A 16,992-nucleotide genomic window follows, 5' to 3' on the forward strand; every position below is an offset into this window, starting at 1 on the left:
TATCAGCCAATCGGAATTAAGGTAGGAATATTCTGATTGGCTGATGGAATCAGCCAATCAGAATCAACTTCAATCCGATTGGCTGATCCGATCAGCCAATCAGATTGAGCTTGCATTCTATTGGCTGATCCGATCAGCTAATAGAATGCAAGCTCAATCTGATTGGCTGAAAAGTGAGCATTAGACCCTATTTTGAGTGACTCCAAATACCGGCGGTAGCCTAAAACCAGCGTTAGGAGCCTCTAACGCTGGTTTTCACGGCTACCGCCAAACTCTAAATCTAGGCCTTAGGATTTATAATTATTTTCCAGGCAACATTTTATTTATTTTAACTAGGTACAATAGTTATTAAATAGTTAATTACTATTTAATAGCTACCTAGCTAAAATAAATACAAATTTACCTGTAAAATAAATCCTAACCTAAATTACAATTACACCTAACACTACACTATCATTAAATTAATTAAATAAATGAATCCTATTTAAAACTAAATACTTACCTGTAAAATAAACCCTAATATAGCTGCAATATAACTAATAGTTAGATTGTAGCTATTTTAGCATTTATATTTATTTTACAGGCAACTTTGTATTTATTTTAACTAGGTACAATAGCTATTAAATAGTTATTGACTATTTAATAGCTACCTAGTTAAAATAATTACAAAATTACCTGTAAAATAAATCCTAACCTAAGTTACAATTAAACCAAACACTACACTATCATTAAATAAATAAATAAATAAACTAAACTAAACTAAAGTACAAAAAAACCCCACTAAAATACTAAAAAAAACAAACACTAAATTACAAAAAATAAAAAAAATTACAAGAATTTTAAACTAATTACACCTAATCTAAGCCTCCTAATAAAATAACAAAGCCCCCCAAAATAAAAAAATGCCCTACCCTATAATAAATTACAAAAGTTTACAGCTCTATTACCGTATCAGCCCTTAAAAGGGCCTTTTGCGGGGCATGCCCCAAAGAAAACAGCTCTTTTGCCTGTAAAAAAAAACACAATACCCCCCCCACATTACAACCCACCACCCACATACCCCTACTCTAACCCAAACCCCACTTAAATAAACCTAACACTACCCCACTGAAAATCTCCCTACCTTGAGTCATGTTCACCCAGCCAGGCCGAAGTCTTCATCCGATGGGGCAGAAGAGGACATCCAGACCGGCAATTTTAAACTAATTACAGCTAATCTAAGCCCCCTAATAAAATAACAAAGCCCCCCAAAATAAAAAAATGCCCTACCCTATACTAAATTACAAAAGTTAACAGCTCTATTACCTTACCAGCCCTTAAAAGGGCCTTTTGCGGGGCATGCCCCAAAGAAAACAGCTCTTTTGCCTGTAAAAAAAAACACAATACCCCCCCCCCCCCACATTACAACCCACCACCCACATACCCCTACTCTAACCAAAACCCCCCTTAAATAAACCTAACACTACCCCCCTGAAAATCTCTCTACCTTGAGTCGTGTTCACACAGCCGGGCCGAAGTCTTCATCTGATGGGGCAGAAGAGTACATCCAGACCGGCAGAAGTCTTCATCCAAGCGGGGCAAGAAGAGGTCTTCCATCCATCAGAAAAGTACCAAAAAACAAACAAACACTAAATTACCAAAAATAATAAAATATTACAATAATTTTAAACTAATTACACCTAATCTAAGCCCCCTAGTAGCTATTAATATAGCTACAATATAACTAATAGTTACATTGTAGCTATTTTAGGATTTATATTTATTTTACAGGCAAATTTGTATTTATTTTAACTAGGTACAATAGTTATTAAATAGTTAATTACTATTTAATAGCTACCTAGCTAAAATAAATCCTAACCTAAGTTACAATTACACCTAACACTACACTATCATTAAATTAATTAAATAAATGATTCCTATTTAAAACTAAATACTTACCTGTAAAATAAACCCGAATATAGCTGCTATATAACTAATAGTTACATTGTAGCTATTTTAGCATTTATATTTATTTTACAGGCAACTTTGTATTTATTTTAACTAGGTAAAATAGCTATTAGTTATTGACTATTTTGAAGCTACCTAGTTAAAATAATTACAAAATTACCTGTAAAATAAATCCTAACCTAAGTTACAATTAAACCTAACACTACACTATCATTAAATAAATTAACTACAAGTACCTACAATTATCTACAATTAAAGATACTAAACTAAAGTACAAAAACCCCCCCACTAAATTACAAAAAAAAACCCACTAAATTACAAAAAATAAAAAAATATTACAAGAATTTTAAACTAATTACACCTAATATAAGCCCTCTGATAAAATAACAAAGCCCCCCAAAATAAAAAAAATGCCCTACCCTATGCAAAATTACAAAAGTTTACAGCTCTATTACCTTACCAGCCCTTAAAAGGGCCTTTTGCGGGGCATACCCCAAAGAAAACAGCTCTTTTGCCTGTAAAAAAAATAAATAATAATACGACCCACATTACAACCCACCACCCACATACCCCTACTCTAACCCAAACCCCCCTTAAATAAACCTAACACTACCCCCTGAAGATCTCCCTACCTTGAGTCATGTTCACCCAGCCGGGCTGAAGTCTTCATCCGATGGGGCAGAAGAGGACATCCAGACCGGCAATTTCAAACTAATTACAGCTAATCTAAGCCCCCTAATAAAATAACAAAGCCCCCCAAAATAAAAAAATGCGCTACCCTATACTAAATTACAAAAGTTAACAGCTCTATTACCTTACCAGCCCTTAAAAGGGCCTTTTGCGGGGGCATGCCCCAAAGAAAACAGCTCTTTTGCCTGTAAAAAAAAAACACAATACCCCCCCCACATTACAACCCACCACCCACATACCCCTACTCTAACCCAAACCGCCCTTAAATAAACCTAACACTACCCTCCTGAAGATCTCCCTACCTTGAGTCGTGTTCACCCAGCCGAGCCGAAGTCTTCATCCGATGGGGCAGAAGAGAACATCCAGACCTGCAGAAGTCTTCATCCAAGCGCGGCAAGAAGAGGTCTTCCATCCATCAGAAAAGTACCAAAAAACAAACAAACACTAAATTACCAAAAATAATAAAATATTACAACAATTTTAAACTAATTACACCTAATCTTAGCCCCCTACTAGCTATTAATATAGCTACAATATAACTAATAGTTACATTGTAGCTATTTTAGGATTTATATTTATTTTACAGGCAACTTTGTATTTATTTTAACTAGGTACAATAGTTATTAAATAGTTAATAACTATTTAATAACTACTTAGCTAAAATAAATACAAATTTACCTGTAAAATAAATCCTAACCCAAGTTACAATTACACCTAACACTACACTATCATTAAATTAATTAAATAAATTAATCCTATATAAAACTAAATACTTACCTGTAAAATAAACCCTAATATAGCTGCAATATAACTAATAGTTACATTATAGCTATTTTAGGATTTATATTTATTTTACAGGCAACTTTGTATTTATTTTAACTAGGTACAATAGCTATTAAATAGTTATTCACTATTTAATAGCTACCTAGTTAAAATAATTACAAAATTACCTGTAAAATAAATCCTAACCTAAGTTACAATTAAACCTAACACTACACTATCATTAAATAAATTAACTACAAGTACCTACAATTAAATACAATTAAATAAACTAAACTAAAGTACAAAAAAACCCCACTAAATTACAAAAATTAAAAAAAAATTACAAGAATTTTAAACTAATTACACCTAATCTAAGCCCCCTAATAAAATAACAAAGCTCCCCAAAATAAAAAAAATGCCCTAACCTACACTAAATTACAAAAGTTAACAGCTCTATTACCTTACCAGTCCTTAAAAGGGCCTTTTGCGGGGCATGCCCCAAAGAAAACAGCTCTTTTGCCTGTAAAAAAAAACACAATACCCCCCCACACATTACAACCCACCACCCACATACCCCTACTCTAACCACAACCCCCCTTAAATAAACCTAACACTACCCCCCTGAAGATCTCCCTACCTTGAGTCGTTTTCACCCAGCCGGGCCGAAGTCTTCATCCGATGGGGCAGAAGAGTACATCCAGAACGGCAGAAGTCTTCATCCAAGCGGGGCAAGAAGAGGTCTTCCATCCATCAGAAAAGTACCAAAAAACAAACAAACACTAAATTACCAAAAATAATAAAATATTACAATAATTTTAAACTAATTACACCTAATCTAAGCCCCCTACTAGCTATTAATATAGCTACAATATAACTAATAGTTACATTGTAGCTATTTTAGGATTTATATTTATTTTACAGGCAACTTTGTATTTATTTTAACTAGGTACAATAGTTATTAAATAGTTAATAACTATTTAATAACTACCTAGCTAAAATAAATACAAATTTACCTGTAAAATAAATCCTAACCTAAGTTACAATTGCAACTAACACTACACTATCATTAAATTAATTAAATAAATGAATCTTATTTAAAACTAAATACTTACCTGTAAAATAAACCCTTATATAGCTACAATATAACTAATAGTTACATTGTAGCTATTTTAGGATTTATATTTATTTTACAGGCAACTTTTATTTATTTTAACTAGGTAAAATAGCTATTAAATAGATATTTACTGTTTAATAGCTACCTAGTTAAAATAATTACAAATTTACCTGTAAAATAAATCCTAACCTAAGTTACAATTAAACCTAACACTACACTATCATGAAATAAATTTAAAAAATTAACTACAAGTACCTACAATTAAATACAATGAAATAAACTAAACTAAAGTACAAAAAAACAAACACTAAATTACAAAAAATAAAAAAAATATTACAAGAATTTTAAACTAATTACACCTAATCTAAGCCCCCTAATAAAATAACAAAGCCCCCAAAATAAAAAAATGCCCTACCCTATACTAAATTACAAAAGTTAACAGCTCTATTACCTTACCAGCCCTTAAAAGGGCCTTTTGCGGGGGCATGCCCCAAAGAAAACAGCTCTTTTACCTGTAAAAAAAACCCCACAATACCCCCCCACCTTACAACCCACCACCCAAATACCCCTACTCTAACCCAAACCCCCCTTAAATAAACCTAACACTACCCCCCTGAAGATCTCCCTACCTTGAGTCGTGTTCACCCAGCCAGGCCGAAGTCTTCATCCGATGGGGCAGAAGAGTACATCCAGAACGGCAGAAGTCTTCATCCAAGCGGGGCAAGAAGAGGTCTTCCATCCATCAGAAAAGTACCAAAAAAACAAACAAACACTAAATTACCAAAAATAATAAAATATTAGAATAATTTTAAACTAATTACACCTAATCTAAGCCCCCTAGTAGCTATTAATATAGCTACAATATAACTAATAGTTACATTGTAGCTATTTTAGGATTTATATTTATTTTACAGGCAACTTTGTATTTATTTTAACTAGGTACAATAGTTATTAAATAGTTAATAACTATTTAATAACTACCTAGCTAAAATAAATACAAATTTACCTGTAAAATAAATCCTAACCTAAGTTATAATTACAACTAACACTACACTATCATTAAATTAATTAAATAAATTAATCCTATTTAAAACTAAATACTTACCTGTAAAATAAACCCTTATATAGCTACAATATAACTAATAGTTACATTGTAGCTATTTTAGGATTTATATTTATTTTACAGGCAACTTTGTATTTATTTTAACTAGGTAAAATAGCTATTAAATAGATATTTACAGTTTAATAGCTAACTAGTTAAAATAATTACAAAATTACCTGTAAAATAAATCCTAACCTAAGTTACAATTAAACCTAACACTACACTATCATGAAATAAATTTTAAAAATTAATTACAAGTACCTACAATTAAATACAATGAAATAAACTAAACTAAAGTACAAAAAAACAAACACTAAATTACAAAAAATAAAAAAAAATTACAAGAATTTTAAACTAATTACACCTAATCTAAGCCCCCTAATAAAATAACAAAGCCCCCAAAATAAAAAAATGCCCTACCCTATACTAAATTACAAAAGTTAACAGCTCTATTACCTTACCAGCCCTTAAAAGGGCCTTTTGCGGGGGCATGCCCCAAAGAAAACAGCTCTTTTACCTGTAAAAAAAAAAACACAATACCCCCCCCACCTTACAACCCACCACCCAAATACCCCTACTCTAACCCAAACCCCCCTTAAATAAACCTAACACTACCCCCCTGAAGATCTCCCTACCTTGAGTCGTGTTCACCCAGCTGGGCCGAAGTCTTCATCCGATGGGGCAGAAGAGTATATCCAGAACGGCAGAAGTCTTCATCCAAGCGGGGCAAGAAGAGGTCTTCCATCCATCAGAAAAGTACCAAAAAACAAACAAACACTAAATTACCAAAAATAATAAAATATTACAATAATTTTAAACTAATTACACCTAATCTAAGCCCCCTAGTAGCTATTAATATAGCTACAATATAACTAATAGTTACATTGTAGCTATTTTAGTATTTATATTTATTTTACAGGCAACTTTGTATTTATTTTAACTAGGTACAATAGTTATTAAATAGTTCATAACTATTTAATAACTACCTAGCTAAAATAAATACAAATTTACCTGTAAAATAAATCCTAACCTAAGTTACAATTACAACTAACACTACACTATCATTAAATTAATTAAATAAATGAATCCTATTTAAAACTAAATACTTACCTGTAAAATAAACCCTTATATAGCTACAATATAACTAATAGTTACATTGTAGCTATTTTAGGATTTATATTTATTTTACAGGCAACTTTGTATTTATTTTAACTAGGTAAAATAGCTATTAAATAGATATTTACAGTTTAATAGCTAACTAGTTAAAATAATGACAAAATTACCTGTAAAATAAATCCTAACCTAAGTTACAATTAAACCTAACACTACACTATCATGAAATAAATTTTAAAAATTAACTACAAGTACCTACAATTAAATACAATGAAATAAACTAAACTAAAGTACAAAAAAACAAACACTAAATTACAAAAAAAAAAAAATATTACAAGAATTTTAAACTAATTACACCTAATCTAAGCCCCCTAATAAAATAACAAAGCCCCCCAAAATAAAAAAATGCCCTACCCTATACTAAATTACAAAAGTTAACAGCTCTATTACCTTACCAGCCCTTAAAAGGGCCTTTTGCGGGGGCATGCTCCAAAGAAAACAGCTCTTTTGCCTGTAAAAAAAAAACCACAATACCCCCACATTACAACCCACCACCCACATACCCCTACTCTAACCCAAACCCCCCTTAAATAAACCTAACACTACCCCCCTGAAGATCTCCCTACCTTGAGTCGTGTTCACCCAGCCGGGCCGAAGTCTTCATCCGATGGGGCAGAAGAGGACATCCAGACCGGCAGAAGTCTTCATCCAAGCGGGGCAAGAAGAGGTCTTCCATCCATCAGAAGTCTTGATCCAGGCGGCATCTTCTATGTTTATCCATCTGGAGCGGAGCGGCAGCATCCTGAATACATCTGACGCGGAGCATCCTCTTCTTTCTTGATCCAACGACTAAATGACTGTACCTTTAAGTGACGTCATCCAAGATGGCGTCCCTTGAATTCCGATTGGCTGATAGGATTCTATCAGCGAATCGGAATTAAGGTAGGAAAATCTGATTGCCTGATTCAATCAGCCAATCAGATTCAAGTTCAATCCGATTGGCTGATCCAATTAGCCAATCAGATTGACCTCGCATTCTATTGGCTGATCGGAACAGCCAATAGAATGCAATGTCAATCTGATTGGCTGATTGGATCAGCCAATCGGATTGAACTTGAATCTGATTGGCTGATTCCATCAGCCAATCAGAATTTTCCTACCTTAATTTCGATTGGCTAATAGAATCCTATCAGCCAATCGGAATTCAAGGGACGCAATCCCCCTAACCCCCCTAACAGTCATTTAGTCGTCGGATCAAGAAAGAAGAGGATGCTCAGCGTCGGATTTCTTCAGGATGCTGCCGCTCCGCTCCGGATGGATGAACATAGAAGATGCCGCCTGGATCAAGACTTCTGATGGATGGAAGACCTCTTCTTGCCCCGCTTGGATGAAGACTTCTGCCGGTCTGGATGTCCTCTTCTGCCCCATCGGATGAAGACTTCGGCCCGGCTGGGTGAACACGACTCAAGGTAGGGAGATCTTCAGGGGGGTAGTGTTAGGTTTATTTAAGGGGGGTTTGGGTTAGAGTAGGGGTATGTGGGTGGTGGTTTGTAATGTGTGTGGGGGGTATTGTGTTTTTTTTTACAGGCAAAAGAGCTGTTTTCTTTGGGGCATGCCCCCGCAAAAAGCCCTTTTAAGGGCTGGTAAGGTAATAGAGCTGTTAACTTTTGTAATTTAGTATAGGGTAGGGCATTTTTTTATTTTGGGGGGATTTGTTATTTTATTAGGGGGCTTAGATTAGGTGTAATTAGTTTAAAATTCTTGTAATATTTTTTTATTTTTTGTAATTTAGTGTTTGTTTTTTTGTACTTTAGTTTAGTTTATTTCATTGTATTTAATTGTAGGTACTTGTAGATAATTTATTTAATTTATTTCATGATAGTGTAGTGTTAGGTTTAATTGTAACTTAGGTTAGGATTTATTTTACAGGTAATTTTGTAATTATTTTAACTAGGTAGCTATTAAACAGTAAATATCTATTTAATAGCTATTTTACCTAGTTAAAATAAATACAAAGTTGCCTGTAAAATAAATATAAATCCTAAAATAGCTACAATGTAACTATTAGTTATATTGTAGCTATATTAGGGTTTATTTTACAGGTAAGTATTTAGTTTTAAATAGGATTAATTTATTTAACTAATTTAATGATAGTGTAGTGTTAGGTGTATTTGTAACTTAGGTTAGGATTTATTTTACAGGTAAATTTGTATTTATTTTAGCTAGGTAGTTATTAAATAGTTATTAACTATTTAATAACTATTGTACCTAGTTAAAATAAATATAAAGTTGCCTGTAAAATAAATATAAATCCTAAAATAGCTACAATGTAACTATTAGTTATATTGTAGCTATATTAATAGCTAGTAGGGGGCTTAGATTAGGTGTAATTAGTTTAAAATTATTGTAATAGGGGGGCGGAGCCAACTACCATGCTGTAAGGACGTTTGTGTGTAGATCTCTGCTCACAGACTCAAAGTTAATTTATATTTAGCTAAGGCACAGCAAATAAACCACTGTTTGTCTATCCTAAACTTGCAGCTAAGATATATATCTTTCATATACAAGCTGTAATTGACGAGTTTCTAGCCTGTTTCTCCTACGCTAACTAAAGACCCAAACAAGTCACCGGTCAGCCGCAACATATTCACCCTGCACTCCGGAGGGCCGGGGATCCGCTCCGGAGTGCTTTCAACAGAGAAGTCAGCCTCATCAGCCTCATCGGGCAGAAAGATCTCCTGTGTTACCAGGAGTGTCCGTGACTGAAAAACAACAAGTTGCGGCTGTGACACCAAAAAATACTGACCGGAAGACACCATAGAGCTGGTCCCACATTCTGCCCGACCGTACCCGTAAGAACACAAGGAGTGAGACACCTAAGGTCGAGCCGGAGGGACACAAGAATAAAGCCCAGAAAGTACTTTCCCTGCTAACGGAGCTGCCGGATGACACTGGACATTGCGTTAAACACCGGAGAGGTAAATCTTCTGTCTTGGGGTCTGTATTTATTAAAAATAGAAGCCGGTCCATGGAATGGTCATATACCGTAACAGAAAGAGAGGATTTTATAAGTGTCTGAACCTTAGACTTTGGGCAGTTTAACCTGACAAGTGAAAGGGCGCGAAAATCCGCCATTTCTCCTTCCCCTGCATTGCAACTCCCCAGCGTATAAGTCCTAAACTGTGTAAATAGCATATCAGCCTTTGTGGCAGACGAAGGACAGTGATAAATAATTGATTAAAGATTCTATCTGAAAACCTTGCTTGCTATAAGTGACTGTCCCTGAGTGTTGGAGGGGGAGAGTGGGGTGAGGGGTGAAGGAAGGTGAACTGAGAAAGAGAAGTAAAGGAGAAGAAAGTGAGAGCCACAGAGAAATACAAGGGAAGAAAGGGTATACAAAGGAAAAAAGAAAGAATCTAGAGGGTAAAGATAAAGAGAAAAGGAAGCAGAGAGATAAAGAGAAAATAACAATTAGAGATCTGAAAAGCAGTGAAGAGAAATAAAAAGAAAACATTAAAAGTACATCCAAGAAAATCTTCTTTCACAGTGCTCTCCTTTTGTCCTTTGTTGAAGAGGGAGATTTAAATAAAAGGTTTTCACATACCTATAATATTGCAGTGATTTATCTTAACATAGTCACCAAAATTTGTGCCAGTTTTTTTTTCTGTTTACCTTCAGTACCAATAACAAGTTTACAGAAACAGCAGTGCTACCCTGTCAATACTTCTGCCCTATTATTTGACCCTGCCTGATCTCATCTGAAATTTCAACCCAAGACTTTTTTCTAGAGGAACTAGTAAACTCATCCAGTGCCTTGAACTGGCAATATAAATATAGTCATATCTATAAATCTTAGCATCATATCATCTCATTATCATATACCCAATAACCACAGGCTGCTGCGCCAGCCTTATTGTCCTCAGTATCACAAACTGAGGTGGAGTGTAATTTTGCTTTAATCTGAAATTGCTTCCTCAGGGCTCCAGAGAAGTGTCTTGCAGATGAATGGTAATAGTCCATTTTTGTAAACATATTTTATTCTCAGGAAACTTGCATTTGTATTTTTTCTGCTAGTGTGTTCTCTCCTTTCCTTTCCCGCCAGTCCTGTGCTGGCGGGTCATATCCTCTCTCCCTGTCCCAGACCGTCGTAGAGCGACAACTCCCCCAGGAGAGAACCATATTAGGTCTTTAATAATTGAATTCAGACCACCCATATATAGTATTGGATTGGTATTTACCGTGTATATTGAGCATATCTGAATATATTTGTGTTGTTAAAGTTAAATAGATACAGGTCATACCTCATTTTTCCTCCAGGTACATTTATTCTCTTCCTAGGCCTGATACAGTGAAAATGTGCTAAGTCATTAATTAGAAGGTGGTTCGGGACCCCAATTGAATACAACACAGGAGGGTTTCTGGTCTAGCAACCTACATAAATATTGATACAGTTGTTTTCTCCCATCATAATGTCTCACTCCAACAGGAAAAAACTCAGACAAGCTGATGCACCTAAGAGAACGGTAGCAGACCACTTTCATAGTAAATTTACAACCGAGAGAGACCTGTCAGATGATGACTCAAGAGATTCTCCCACGAGACAAGAGGAAGAAAGTATGACACAATCCTCTGGTCCTAGAAACTCGGACAACAACGAAACATCATCTCTCAGAGAACTTATCAACGCTCTATCAACCAAAATGGATAATCATCACACATCTATGAAACTGGAACTCAAATCATCAGTAGCTGAACTAAAAAGAGACATAGCCACACTTGGTGAAAGATCGGATATCCTAGAGCGTAAGCAGGAAGATCTTGCTACAGATCATTCAAATCTTCTATCATACACTCAAACTCTGGCAGAGCTCATATCTGAACTAGAAGGTAAATTAGCAGATCTCGAAGACAGATCCCGACGCAACAATGTTCGCATCAGAGGAATACCTGAGAGTATTACTGCAACTGAACTTCCTCAATATCTAATGACTATGTTTGTAGCTCTGCTAAATAGCCCTCAAGACACGGACTACAGGATTGATAGAGCTCACAGAGCCTTAAGAGCTCGTAATGTTAACCAGGCACAACCCAGAGATGTCATTGTCCGACTGCACTATTACGATTTTAAAGAAAAAATCCTAAAAGCAGCCTTCCTTAACAAAGAATTGCCTGAACCATACAAAGAGATCCTGTTTTTCCCGGACCTTTCCACGCATACGCTTGCCAAAAGAAGATCCTTTTTTCCAGTCACTCAGTGTTTACGCAAACACTCCATAAAATACAGGTGGGGTTTTCCAGTAAAACTCTTCTTCCAATTTGATGGCAACACATATACGATCTTTTCCCTCAAACAAGGAATGGAGGTGATGGGGAAACTAGGCCTCCTTCAGAAATCTCCCTCGGCTCAGTCATCTAACCGTGATCAACAGATAGGCTCAAGACAAGATCCTATACAAGGTTCCTCTTCCCAATCTCATCCTCTTCTACTTAGGGCCTCTGCCCTGGAGTGGGCTCCAAAACCCAGACACTCACCTCCCCCCTCTAAAAGGAGAACTCTATCTGACCAGGAACCCTCTTGAAGTGGTAGATGGGCCCAACCCTGGTATGCCCTACATATAGTTGAGAATGTTAATAATACGGTTTTTCTCCCTTCTATGCTTTTCCAGATACTATTCATCAGTAATAGTGATTTAATATCACTAAGGTGTAATATGTACATCTGAGGTTTGGTAAGGTATATAGAAAATAGAAGGGTGTTAAGTAATCTTGGTTACGTAGATTAAGTTATACTGCTATTGTTTCACCCTAAAGTTGTACAATGTTAAAACATTATTATGTTAAAATATGTTTAAAGTTTACCTAATCTATTATAGTGTGTCCAGATAGAGACTAAGGAGAGCTACCTGATATATCACCCCTCCCTCCTATTATCATTCTGGAAGCAGGCACACTAATTATAAACGGGTACTTAATGAAAGTTTATGGAAAGATGCAAAAAGTGGATATATATCAGGTGAAACATTAGAGTTCCTATCCTCTTTTCTAGTTTAACATTAACAGCTGATATTTGGAAAAGTAAATGTTTGTAACATACATAAGATATGTCTAGACCAGATACCCACTCAGAAAACCTAGGTATGTAAACACTTTATGACTATTTTTCTTTTGAGCGCAATAGAGCTCGCTTGAGATCACATATCATATAGACAGACAGAACCATCTAACTCATACAGACTACCCTCTTTTCTATGTAATACATATTTTTCTTTCTACCTCAGTGATATAGTAAGTCCAGCAACACACATACCAGAGAGAATAAGTTCTTCTCAAATAGTGATCTAAATCTCAACTTTTTAGAGTTGGGGTCCCACCCCCTCCACCTTCTTCCATTTCCTTTTCTGCACTATCCTAACACACATTTCAAGTAACGCATTCCATAGTTAGTTTCAAGCCAATTAATCGACAGTGTTGATTATCATACTTTCTGTTTTATGGTCTTCTGCCCCCCCCCCCTACTGGCAGTATCTAATAGACCATAACTGTTAATATTACTATTTTTACTGCTCACTCATATATTTTCAGTATTTCATCATTATATCTACATAGATCTACTATATATCTTAGAAGCGGTGCTTATCCGCTGATGCACCCCAAATCCCCCCCCTTTTCCGCTATATATTGAGTTCTTTGTACCAAGACCCACTGTTATTCAAAGCTAAGAAGTAAGAAAGAAAGAGAGGAGGAAGCAAAAAGAATAGGAAAGATAAAACAAGGATAATAGAGAGGTGGGGACGAACAAAAGAAAACTAATAAGTAAACTGTTAAATTTTATCCCCAGCTAGTAAGTTCCCCCTTCCCTTCTCCCTGTCCCTTCCCCCTGCTCCCCCCCCCCTTTTTTTTTTTTTTTTTTTCTTCTTTCTCTTTCCCTCTCTCCCCTTTTCTTTCTATCTCCTCAAGCAACATGCATCTTCAGGTGCTCACGCATAACGTACAGGGTCTCAACTCCCCTACAAAACGAAGTCTTCTGGGTAAACACCTGAGAGAAACTAGAGTAGATGTGGCCTTTTTGCAGGAGACCCATTGGACCGGTTCACGCGACATACCATTCTCGATTAAAAATTCCCCAATATGGGCAGAGGCCTCGCACTTATCCAAAACTAGGGGAGTGGCAATACTAATTAAAGCTGATATTAGAGTTGAAGTCTTATATAAGGAATCTGATCCAGGCGCTAGATATACGATTCTTATATGCAAATTAAACGACCATGTGTATACTTTAGCCTGTCTTTATGCCCCAAACTCCAAACAGATACCCTTTTTGAAAAAATTCTTAAAACTCCTTTTCAAGATTAAGCAGGACACGTTAATTTTAGGGGGAGACTTTAATCTAATTTGGGACCCGATAATTGATAGAAAGAGTTCAAAGCAACTCAGATCTGACAGGTCAATATCCTCTTCGGCAATGGCATTTAGGTCATTAATGTCGCAATATAATCTCTATGATGCATGGCGCTCTTTCCACACAATAGACCATGATTTTACCTATTATTCTAAATCTCATACTATGTTCTCGAGAATTGACTACATCTTTGTAGAAGCTCCCTCCCTAGATGAAATCACTAGCATCAAGATAGGTGCAATAGCTTGGTCTGATCATGACCCAGTAGTAGCCTCCTTTTCAAACCAGATAAGAGCTCCTAGAAGTAAATGGAAATACCCAAATTGGTTAGTTGCGATTCCCAAGATAAGAGAAGAAATGGAGAACGAACTGAAGGAGTTTCTCCAGATAAATGATAATGGACAGAGTAATGCCCAAATAATTTGGGCATCCTTAAAAGCCTACACCAGAGGCTGCTTGATCAAAAAAGCTGCTCAGCATAAAAAAGACACAGGTAGATCATTGGCAGAACTTACTTGCCTATATAGACTTCGCCTAGCAGAGCAGAAACGAAACCATACTCAGTCAGGCACTAAATCATTAGAAAGAATCAAAAAGGAACTACTTACCTTGGAATTAAGTAAAGTACAACACACCCTCAGTCTTTTTAAACAGAAATTCTATTATCTTAGCAATAAAGCCAATACTTTACTGGCTGCAAAACTTAGAGGCAGACAGGCCCAGAGAACCATTGCCTCGATCGTATATAATAACAGACTCTCTAAATAAATGCTACAGGACCTCTTCACCCCTTTGTTGGAGAAACTGTGGTAATCTGGGTACTCATATCCATATATGGTGGGAGTGCCCTAGAATCACAGGCTTATGGAGAAGTGTTTCGCAGCTACTGAATGATATGGGATTATATATCCCTCTACACCCGTCCATGGGTCTCCTGCATCAGGGCAACCTAGAGTGCTCGGAACCTGATAGAGCATTGATTCTTTATGTCCTAGTAGCTACAAAATTAGCTATAGCTCGTGAATGGAAACAGCCTTCCCCCCCATCATTGAAGAAAGTAAAAGATATAGTTGAATACATTAAAAACATGGAGAAATATGTATATAGCTCAATGAATAAATTAGACACTTACTTCATGATCTGGAGCCGATGGATAGAGTTGGAAGAAACTAGATCTTAGAAGTAACTATCATATATCTTTCTATAACCCAGTTTCCCATCTCCCTCCTTTCCCCTTTTTTTTTTTTATCTCCCCCCTCCCCCTCCTCTCTTCATCTAAACACGTCTGAGCCCCTATCCTTTCCTACATATACATATCCTCCCTAAACTAAATAATTGAATATTACCCAACAAAGAAAAATTAAACTAATTTGGAAATGTCTACTTTAATACAATGTATTATTTACTTAGGTCATTATGTAACTTCAAAGCTCTCTTGAAAGGTGTCTCGACACAAGAGACTGGAATAACAGTTACAATTGTTTTGTCGCTATTAAAAATATATAAAAAGTTGTTTTTTCTTTTTTTTTCTATCATATATAAATGACTAATAGATATGAAACAGTTTTCAATTGTCTTACGGTACAGTGATTTTTTTTCTGTAAATGTAATATGCTACTTTTTGTACCTTGTACTTTGATTGTTATTGCAAAAAAAAAAAACCTTCAATAAAAAGAAATTGTCACAAAAAAAAAAAAATATTGTAATATTTTATTATTTTTGGTAATTTAGTGTTTGTTTGTTTTTTGGTACTTTTCTGATGGATGGAAGACATCTTCTTGCCCCGCTTGGATGAAGACTTCTGCCGGTCTGGATGTCCTCTTCTGCCCCATCGGATGAAGACTTCGGCCTGGCTGGGTGAACACAACTCAAGGTAGGGAGATTTTCAGGGGGGTAGTGTTAGGTTTATTTAAGGAGGGTTTGGGTTAGAGTAGGGGTATGTGGGTGGTGGGTTGTAATGTGGGGGGGGTATTGTGTTTTTTTTTACAGGCAAAAGAGCTGTTTTCTTTGGGGCATGCCCCGTAAAATGCCCTTTTAAGGGCTGGTAAGGTAATAGAGCTGTTAACTTTTGTAATTTAGTATAGGGTAGGGCATTTTTTTATTTTGGGGGGCTTTGTTATTTTATTAGGGGGCTTAGATTAGGTGTAATTAGTTTAAAATTCTTGTAATATTTTTTATTTTTTGTAATTTAGTGTTTGTTTTTTTGTACTTTAGTTTAGTTTATTTAATTGTATTTAATTATAGGTACTTGTAGTTAATTTATTTAATGATAGTGTAGTGTTAGGTTTAATTGTAACTTAGGTTAGGATTTATTTTACAGGTAATTTTGTAATTATTTTAACTAGGTAGCTATTAAATAGTCAATATCTATTTAATAGCTATTTTACATAGTTAAAATAAATACAAAGTTGCCTATAAAATAAATATAAATCCTAAAATAGCTACAATGTAACTATTAGTTATAGTGCAGCTATATTAGGGTTTATTTTACATGTAAGTATTTAGTTTTAAATAGGATTCATTTATTTAATTAATCTAATGATAGTGTAGTGTTAGGTGTAATTTTTTATTTAGGTTAGGATTTATTTTACAGGTAAATTTTTATTTATTTTAGCTAGGTAGTTATTAAATAGTTATTAACTATTTAATAGCTATTGTACCTAGTTAAAATAAATGCAAAGTTGCCTGTAAAATAAATATAAATCATAAAATAGCTACAATGTAACTATTAGTTATATTGTAGTTATATTAATAGCTGGTAGGGGGCTTAGATTAGGTGTAATTAGTTTAAAATTCTTGTAATATTTTATTATTTTTGGTAATTTAGTGTTTGTTTGTATTTTGGTACTTTTCTGATGGATGGAA

Source organism: Bombina bombina, chromosome 4, assembly GCF_027579735.1.
Source record: "Bombina bombina isolate aBomBom1 chromosome 4, aBomBom1.pri, whole genome shotgun sequence".
Classification (NCBI taxonomy): Eukaryota; Metazoa; Chordata; class Amphibia; order Anura; family Bombinatoridae; genus Bombina; species Bombina bombina.